The sequence below is a fragment of the Alligator sinensis genome, unplaced genomic scaffold (assembly GCF_000455745.1).
Source record: "Alligator sinensis unplaced genomic scaffold, ASM45574v1 scaffold1084_1, whole genome shotgun sequence".
NCBI classification, from domain to species: domain Eukaryota; kingdom Metazoa; phylum Chordata; order Crocodylia; family Alligatoridae; genus Alligator; species Alligator sinensis.
The window spans coordinates 52,885-62,854 of NW_005842677.1; the positions used below are offsets into that span (position 1 = coordinate 52,885).

Below are 9,970 nucleotides of genomic sequence, written 5' to 3' on the forward strand. Positions count from 1 at the left end.
CCCCTTGTGATTTATTTAGCACTAATGGAGGAGTTAGAAAAGAAATGGTTGTATGCTTTAAACAGCAAATTTAATGTCTAAGATGGGAAAAGGAACATAAATTTGGATTTCATGGAAACTCATATTTGAAGAGTGAAATTTAAGTAAAGTTTTAAAAAATCACCTAGTGAGTTAAGAGCCTAAGTTTTGATTACAAAAATGACTTACTCGAAGCCTAAATGTCATTGACAATCTTTTGTTTTTTGAGAAAAATTATGAATAAAATTAAATGGGAAAGGTATTTTTCTGAATTTGAAAATGCCAAAATATTGGATATAAGAAATAACCTTTCATTCATAATTTATACAATCAACTTCTTAGTTTGGTTGAAAATTTTAAGAAAACAAACCATAAAGATGTCCAGGGTTTTAAAATATTTGCTTATCGCTCTTCTTCTAGTCCCCCATCTTATATTTAGTAAGTGATTGATATATAAGGTAACTGATGATTTGTGATGGGTATATTAATTTTATATCATGCAGAGGTGAATAAAAGCACTTTTGCAGGAAACTACAAAAATTCAATTCAATTTTCTAGGATTCGAGGAGGAATATTTTCTTCTTATATTTTTCCAAAGTGTCCTTAGAAATTTTTGTAGTTACCAAATTTGGAGGTTTTTTTAAATGTTGGAATTATGCCATTATGTGCAATAAAATAATGTTCAAAGTTGTTGGGTTGATCTCACTTTCTTTCTTCTCTTTGTTCCCCCACCCTTTCCCTTATTTCTCCAATCTAACTTTTCAGTCCTTCAGTTTTGGAAAAGAGAGAGAGTTTGGAGAGAAAATAAAATGTTACTATGACACTCCTGCTTTGTAACGTTTTCAAAGTTAGAGATGTGGAGCGTTAGTGTGAAAGGAGAAGAAAAATAATATGCACAAAACTAGGAACTTAATTCACTTTATTGTAATCAGTGTTGGAATGAAGAAGACTGCCAAGACTGTAATATAAAGTATTTGCTCATGAACAAAAAGAAAATAGCTGCTTTTTCTTTTCTAAGTGCTTACTTCACAACCAGTTTCTTTCCAAATATGCCAGGTACCATAAAAGAAATGTATCATTATGCTGGCTGAGACCTGTTCAGCTCTGACCCTTGACAAGTTGTGACAACTGCACTAAACCTTCTAGGAGAGTGTAAATATAACTGGCTTTGCACCCTTGTGAGTATCATCTGTCAACGAAAAAGTGTTATCAAAACTGCAGTGAAGGCTAGTATGAAGTATGAAAACTTTCTGACATGCTTCTGGAATAAATTAGGGGAACAGTACATGTGTGTGAGGCACAGAATTAATAAGCAAACTGTGCAATACAAAAAGCCAGGAAATCACCCAGGCTAGGTACAGACATTCAAAAAGTCCAAGGTGGAATCCATCTAAGTTACGCGGTTTTCTGTAAGCAGTGTGGCGTAGATCGGTAGGGAACAGAACACATTCGCGTGGGGGGGGAGCAAATCTTAGATCAGATTTTTTTTAATTTTTAAACACCAGTCTGTGTATGTCGGACTTCTGTTTGTTACAAACCGGTTTCTGATCACTTATACCAGTCATAGTGTACCCAGCCCACCACCAATACATAGTTACTCTTGTCAATGAATATGCATATGGGACTGAATCCGTGCTAATAGAACTATAACGGGCCAAAAATCAAAACCCCAGCCACGAGCAAATTTGGAAGTTACAAAATTGGGCTTCATCACACATCAAGAAAATAAGTCAAAAGCTCAGAGATTTTTTGCCAGGCGAAATTATTAGGGAATGTTTCAACTTTATCAAAACATTTCCATTTCAATGCAAGGGTTAGGTTTTGCTCATTTTGCCGGTTCTAATTTGAAACAGAAAAGTCAAAATAAAATGTTTGGATTGACTTTCACTTGGATAAATTCAGTCTTTTAATCATGTCTATGAAAATGTCAAAGAAATCAGTACTGTCCTGTCAAACATTTCTATTTCATTGAGCAAGTATACAGGGATGAAGCATTTTGTGTCAGAAATTTTCAATGAGCTTTAAATACGGGTAAGGCACTGTCAAGATGCTCAAGAGGACTAGATTTTGTTTTATCAATCTGAATGAGAGACATACATTTAACTATAATAAATATGGAACTAAATATGCAACACCTTTTAACTATTTTGATTTTTTCCCTTAGTTTATTGTATTTTTTTTAACTTTCTAGTTTCTCTTTAACTGGAGAAAAATGTGTTGTGTTATATGGGATGATGCGCCACACCATCTGCACCCCACTTTTCAAAATCCTAGATCTGCCTCTATCTGTTCTGGCCATTTATAACGTGTCCCGTGCTTGACCTCTGAGGCTTCATCTTGGAAACAAAACTAGTAGTGAGGCAGGGTTTTAGGAGTAGACTCCCAGATTCCTCACATTTTCTTCTTTTCCTTCTTACATACAGTCAGTTCTGTCTTGATATAATTTCCTGCCTCACTGACTGTGAAATTCAGGGCCTAGCTACTCGCAAGCCCATCAATGCTTCTATTTCTCCACCCAAAACCTAACCAATAATCTGCTGAATGGATTCTAAGATTGAAAATCAGATGAACTGAGAGTTGTATGAGGAGGGAGTCTGGTGTCACACATAGAGATCAAGAATGCTAACTTATGACCAACTGTTAGTGAAAGACACAAGCTTTTAGGCACCAGTTTTTGTTCCTGTTCAATAATGATTTCTGTCCTGCATCCTTTCCTGCCCCAGATATTACTTAAAAATTAAACAAATTTTTTCCTTTTAAAAATAAATAACACATCACATAGAGGCTTGTAATATAAAGAGACCATTCAGATACCTTGTGTGCATCTTTACTGGGTGCGTCTACATGTGCAATTATTTGCAATTAAATTTAATGTGCAGTAAGTGATTTTTGGAAGGTGTCTACACATTCAAGGATCTGGCACTAAATTTAGTGCCAGGTTCTTCCAGCCCTGTCAGGCTCCCCTGTGGTCAATGAGGGGAGCTCCAGCCTCTAGCCCCAGCTGCCAGCACTTGGCAGCCATCTTTAAAACACATCCATTGCATTTTAACCAGTGCCTCGGCTGGACCCACACCCTCATCAAGTGCACCTTTGGCCACATCAAAGGCCACTGGAGGTCCCTCACGACACACCTCAAAGTGGCTGTGAAAAACCTCCCCCAGGTCATGGTAGCAGTCTGTGTGCTACACAACATTTGCAAGGCCCAGGGAAGAGTTGTTCAGGGAGGCCTGGGCAGAGGAGGCACACTGGTGTGTGAGACCTCTTGCCCCTCCCTCACCAACACACAGAGCTCCTTTCGCCCTTCCCCTCTCAACCAATACAGCCTCCTCCCCACTCGCTACCCAACAAACCAAGCCCCTCCACCACCTTCCCCAACCACCAATAAAAATCCCTCTCCCCAGTGTCAAAACTATTTACAAGACTCTCAGTCTCTGTGAGTCCCTGAGCAGGGGGCCATGGGGTGGGGGTGCATAGGGGACAGAGTCTAGGGGTAGACGGCCAGCACTCCGGTCTCAGGCCATTCCCCTGTGGGTCTGGGGACTACGGCAACCACAGTGGGTGGTGGGCCTGTCCTGCCTCAATGGCAGATGGTGCTCCCCAAGTGCAGGGCCAACATCCCTTTGCAGTGCCATGCCTGACACCTCTGAGTCCTCAGGTGCATGGTGTCAGGGCAAGCAACAGGACCAGGCCCAGGTTGGGGACCAGGCCAGGGGCTTCTAAAGGCAGGAGGCACCAGAGAACCTACTCCCAGGCCCAGCCAGGGGCCTTCTGCAGGGTGGCGGGTAGCTACCAGGAACCCTGTGGGGCCAGAAGCAGGGACCAGGAAGTGCGGGGCACACACACAACCACCAGGCCCAATGTGCACAGTTAAGCAGTCATTGTCCATGGCCTCTACTACCCAGGCCTGGATGGCCATTTGCTGCCTGAGCAGCTCAATCCACTTCTACTCCAGGGCCTCCATCATGACCCAGTGCTCCCACTGTGCCCAGTCCCATGTGTCTTCCCCAGGCAGTCTCCTGGGTAATGGCCTCTTCCCGTTAGGCCTGTGCCCATGCCTCCTGCTCTTCCACCACTGCTACCAGCTGTTGCAGCATGAGGGTCTGATCCTGGGTCCACTGCTGGCAGAGCTGGCACATGCAGTGGCTCCCAGCACTGGGTGGTGGTGACCTGGAGCCCGCATCCCTGCTGGGGCCTGTGGTGTCATTCCTGTGTCCAGATGTTGGCCCTGCAGAGGCAAGAGACAAAAGCCTTTTGTGAGAGTTTGCAACAGTCAGAGATAAGATGTTCTGCACCAGGGGATGTGCGCTGCCCTGTCTCAGCTCTGGGGTCGGCTGTGCACAGGTGCCCAGGAACCAGGGTAATTCTGGTCGGGCAGGCCTGCTGGGCTCAGGTGGCCGCCAGCTGAGCCTCCCAACCCAACTTGCTCCCCTGGGGCCAGTGGGCCTCTGGGTGCTGGCCACAGGCAGCTTGCCTCCCCCGTCCCCTTCCCAAGGTGCAACAGGCCAGGATCCTGGCAGTACCTGCTGCTGCATCTCCAGATCGTGCTACCTCCTCACTCCTCCTGCAGGCCAACCACTCTGCTCTGCTGCCACACAGCCCATGGTTCCTGGGTTCAGGGTGCATGGGGCTCCCAGGCAATTGGGGTGAGGGGCTGGCTGCACCCCACCCTCCCCACTGAGGGCCACTCCAGGGAGATGCTCCTGGGCCAGCTCCCTCCCATGCTGCCACTGTGCCCCAAGCATGCCCCTGCTGTATGTGCCCCAGGCAGTGCACAATGAACTATTTGTGCAGGCTGAGGGGTAACTAAGCCACTATGCCCTGCTGGTCCTGATCTTCCTGGTGCCCAGGCACACCTGCACTCCTGGTTTGGCATGTGGGGGGCCAGCCTGCGCTGCCTTGTAATCTCTGCCACTGTCTTGAGGGCTACCTGTCGCAGCGCTACACATTCCTGCCCCCATTGCTGAGGAGGACATTGCCACTGGCACTGAAGCCTTCCTCAAGAAGTGAGAGCCCGTATCTGTCCAGCTGTGGGAACACAGACTGCTTAATAAAGTTTTGAACTGTGTCCTGCCTCTCTGCATGCCCTGCCAGCCAGAGACCTGCTCTACCCTGGCTCAAACTGCTGCCCTCCTGGGTGCATGTGTAGATGCTGTGCCCTGGAGCAGTTTCCTCCAGTTCAAACAGCACTGAAATTTATGGTGTCACATTAATTGCATGTGTAGATGCACTCCCTGTTTATGAGTGCAAAGAGAAAGGGCCAAAAACAATTTCTCTCCCCCTGATATTCTGGATAGGTAAGATCCCAACAGCGGAGGGATTTCTATGGGGCCAGGTTTTAGAACAAAATCCCAGTGCACATAGAGTCAGGGTAATAAGAGGACAGTAAAATTCTTATGCTGAAGAATAGTATCTTCAGGGGCCCCTAAGAGATTCTGGACCATTCATTCAGAAATCTTCTTAGTGAACTCAAACATTCCCAAACATGGCAGACAATGGCTTGTTCTGAGCCAGTGATGTCACTGGATATTTAGAGAAACATTTAAAATTTACTTCATGATACAAAAATTAACAATTGTGCCTAGGCCTAAGCAGTAACTTTATTTGAGACAACAATATTATTAGGATTTTTTTTTACATAACTTTAGCATACTTGTGCGTCAGCCTGTTTGATGCAGTATTCTTCATCTACTCCCAAGGAACGTTCTGAGGCTATGAGGTGTCGATAATCTCCATACTGAAACCACCTCCAAGGCCTCATTGCCGCAAACTGTGATAGCCCTATTTATTTTATACTGGATGACTGGATCAATAAGGTGCATTGTAAAAATTCTCCCTGAGCTGAGCACTTTTCTCCTATGGATAGTTATTTCCATTTTCCATACATCATCCTCATTTATTTCATCTGAAATCATAACACTAAAGCAAACATGCTCAGAGGTAATACATTTAAAAAACACGTGGCACTTGGAGGCTACCATGTGATGCAAAAACTTTGGTCACTGTTTAGAATCAGAGCCTGGAAGGCGAGGAACGCAGGCACCAGAACAGAAAAGCAATTAAGCCCATGCTTAAGTTTAAGCACATGACTTGGTCTATGAACGCTAATAGAACCATGTAAGTGTTGTTCTGGATCAGGGTCAGCATCCCTAGCACCTTACATGAACCCTTCTGCAGTGTAGAAAGGGTTCATCTATAATTGCATCAAACTTTAATTAACAAAACCTAAATAATATAGCACTTAGAATGATCTGCCACCCTCAAGGCAACTATTATAAGCATACTAGAATTTCCTTCCACTGTTACTATGCCTGGAACATCCTGCCTTATCCGACCTACCCTGCCATGGCCCTCTATTTTAAGACTCTTCTCAACAGCTCCTTCTTACGTATAGGTTCAAAACAATTCATATAAACTCAGATGGAATCACTACTTAATGCAGTGACTTCTCACATGACTATTATCTCAATGTGTTCTCTCCATCTTAGCCCTTCTTTATCTTCCATGTATGTTATTTCCTCCCAACATAGTGCCATTTAGATTGTAGATAAGGGAAACTTTCTACTTGCGTTCTGAAGTTTCACAATATCTGTGGAACTATATAAAAATAACAGGGAGGTGGTATTCACGATGCCATGCTTAAAAACAACGGCTTATGTTTGGGACAGCTTGAACCTCTGCATGAGCTAAGGAACAATGCTGTTGATATATTGAAGTTATTACTCAACCTCTGAGCAAAAGAACAGCACTTACATATGATAACTGTGCCATTATCACAGACGCCGGTTGCATCTCAGCATTAGCTGCTGCAATCATAGCACCTGCAATTGTTCCTAAAACACACTCCATGTCAACGTGTTGACAGAAATTGCAAGCTTCTCTCATCAGCTGTGGAATTAACATGTGCCCACTGTATATGCCCTTAAACATAGTTATGGAAGGTACAAAAATGGCACTTTGGGGAATGTGTCAGACAATTCAGCTTAGTGACTATAGTGACATAGAAAAACCAGTGGCCTTTGGAGATTTTCAAGCAACATAACTGGAATATATTAACCATGGGACTAAAAAAGCACCCCATTGTATATTGGTTGAGATTATACATACATGAGTAAACCCTTTGATTTGAATGGGAATACACAAGTCATGCCAGGAAAGTTTCAAGTTTGGGTTTTGACTCTAAACAGAACTTTCTCCTAATTAAAAGCTTGTCTAATAGAAACAGGGCAATATAATCACTGAATGGAAGGAAAATTTCCAGAAACAAATGGATATACACAACAGTGTGTCTCATATTACTTAGTGACTGCTATTAAAAAGATCAACGTTCTTCAACAGTCGCTGCACAAAACTGGCATTTAGGAAAATACCAGTGTTTCCGATTACAATATAGGAAAGTCCTGTTGAGTTGTGCAAGAAATGTTGACGTTTAAAATGGCAACTTCTCTGCCCTCTTTCCTCTGGAAAGATTGCTAGCAATGCCCTACAGAAGGAGCATATGCAATCACAGTGGTTCTTATAAGAAATTTACTTCCGCAAATCTGCCATTAAAAATCCAAAGCAAATGTGATGTGAATGTAATGTGTGTAAGAGCAGAAGGAACCGGGGGTCAGTCTGCAGAGCTGTGATGTCTGTTCATTTGGACTGCAAATCCCCCAAGGGATGGGGGGCAAAAGAAAAGGAAGAGGAAGCTTGAGGCTGGAGTAAGGAGAAGAGACAGCAGTGAGCGGGTGAAACATGGTCAGCCCTACACAGAGGAGTGGGCAGTGGAGCGGGAGACTCACTGGCTCAGTCAGCCAGGGCTGTGGGCTGACGGAACTGGGCTCAGACTTGGGGGCAGCGGCAGGCTGCTGTTTAAGTGCTCTAGGGACTAAAGGCTTTTTTGGGGACACCTCTGGAGGCATGCTGGGGGCAACTAAGGTTCCAAGTGTATGTTACCACCATGTTAATGTTTCTTACCTTTTACCTGTTCCCTCCCTTTGGCCTGTTGGCTTGTAACCCTAACCCCTATGATTTGCTATATAAAAGTGGGAACTCCCCCTTGCTTCAGGTGCCAGTTTCTGGGGCTGCAGGGTTGGGGCACAAGTTTATTTTCACTACATATAAATGATGCAAAGCCCAGCGATGATTAACTTAGCTATTGGCTGATTGTAACTACTTAAAGACCATAATTGTAGCATCTAGGGATGCCTATACACATGGCGATTCACATGCTAATCAAAACGCATCAGAGCAGACTCAATTAATCAGGTATCCTCTCTGTGTTCTAATTAGAGCACTCCAGCATGTGTATAAGCCCCTGTGAGTTTTAAAATGGCCACTGGGGCGCTTTATCTCAACCTCGTCAAAGGAGATTTATATAAAGTTCCCCATGGCTATTTTTAAACCTGCAGGGGCTTAATACACACAACAGTGAGGTCTTTTAATTAGAGTGGCTTTCTGGGAACCACTCTAATTAAAACACCGCCACCCCCGAGTACGTGTATAAGCAGCCTAGGTTCTTAGCACTATGCCCCAGTCAATAGGCACGAAACACAGACAAAGAAGAAAGTTGTGGATGCAGAGCTAATAGTATTTTGTTATCAATAGCAATTAGCAAGGATGACCACTGTAGTATGTTTGTATATAGGAATAATTTGCCAATATTGTCTAAATAAAATTCAATAATAACTCAACGGCTGGATCCCAGAAAAGAAAATGTTTCAAATCTTAGTGTTTACACAATGGCAGGTTTAACTGACAAAAGACTTTAGGAAGTGGCCCTACAAGCTTGCAAAGTTATGAAGAACATAGTCTTTTAAGAGTCATTATTTTTAGGGTACCATCTTCATTTAAACTATTTAAACACCTGGAAGTTGGTTTTTCTGGCTCCAGAACCTCCACGTGTATAGATGAGATGGGAACTCAATAGTATACATCCAATTGTGAATGGTTTCACTTCAAATATCCTACTTGAGCAAATCCAAATACGCCCTGGTGAGCAACACCTTTTTTTCTTTTTAATGAATTTAAAAATTCAAATATCTATTAAGAGAAACCATCTTTCAGCATTTACCTAGATATTTCAGATCCACTATTACAATTTTACCATCATAATTTGTACCAAACCATAGAAAAAAAATCTCTTTTTGTTAAGGAGCCGGAATGAATGGGATAAACTGTTGTGAATTTTTCTTCATGATTTATTTTTGTATCATGTTTATTCTGAACAGGATTGTGCCTGTGATGTAATACACAGCTTTCCTGCAATGCCTCTGTTATTTTAAAAGCAAGTAGAAGGAAAGAGAACAGACAGGAAAAGGGTTAGACTGCTGTAGCCTTGGTTTTGCAATGCGTGGTAATTACATTGAAGAATGTATGACTCACTTTGGTAGACTACTGCATGTTACTAAAGTGGAGGCTTAGCAGGATACTGGACAACTGCTGAAAGATATAATATTGGTTTCCCCAGTGTGACCCATCACTTTGCCCTCTTGGTGTTTCAAAGGTCTTTTTTTAGCAGGGTCCCCCAAGAAACCATTTTTTTTTAAATTCAGAGCAAGCAATTCATTCCAAATTCTACTACATCAAAATTACAGGATGCAGATCAACTGGCTGTTTCAAAACAGTATGTTGGTTTGCTTGCAAAACTGTTTCCTAACAATTGCATCTGAATCTGCATCCAACCTTCCTGAATGGAACCAAGGTTGCGTTAAAACTACTGAACACTAAACCAGTTCTGTGACGTGGAGCATCACATTTGGATTATGTAATATAGGCCAGAGAAAACGCTTTCACTGCAACAGCTTAGAAAACCATTTCATTAACCGACTATTGAGATGAGGCCAAACATGCTGGAATATGTACAAGTTAGAATAACACTAATTAGCCCCTTATGGCCAAATCCTTCTCTCAGTCATACGGCTGTAAATCTTGAGTTATGTAACACAGGGGTGGCTACCCTACGGCCTTCCTG

At 43.0% G+C, this 9,970-nt stretch overlaps 1 long non-coding RNA gene across 1 annotated transcript in view; it reads right to left on the reverse strand.

Moving 5' to 3' along the window:
* Positions 1–928: 928 nt before the first annotated feature.
* The window catches only part of LOC106722790, a 27,422-nt gene continuing 18,380 nt past the window's right edge, over positions 929–9,970 (reverse strand). Inside the window, exon 4 of the long non-coding RNA XR_003096294.1 lies at positions 929–4,243. This is a non-coding gene — a long non-coding RNA (uncharacterized LOC106722790). The remainder of the gene's footprint in view (positions 4,244–9,970) is intronic.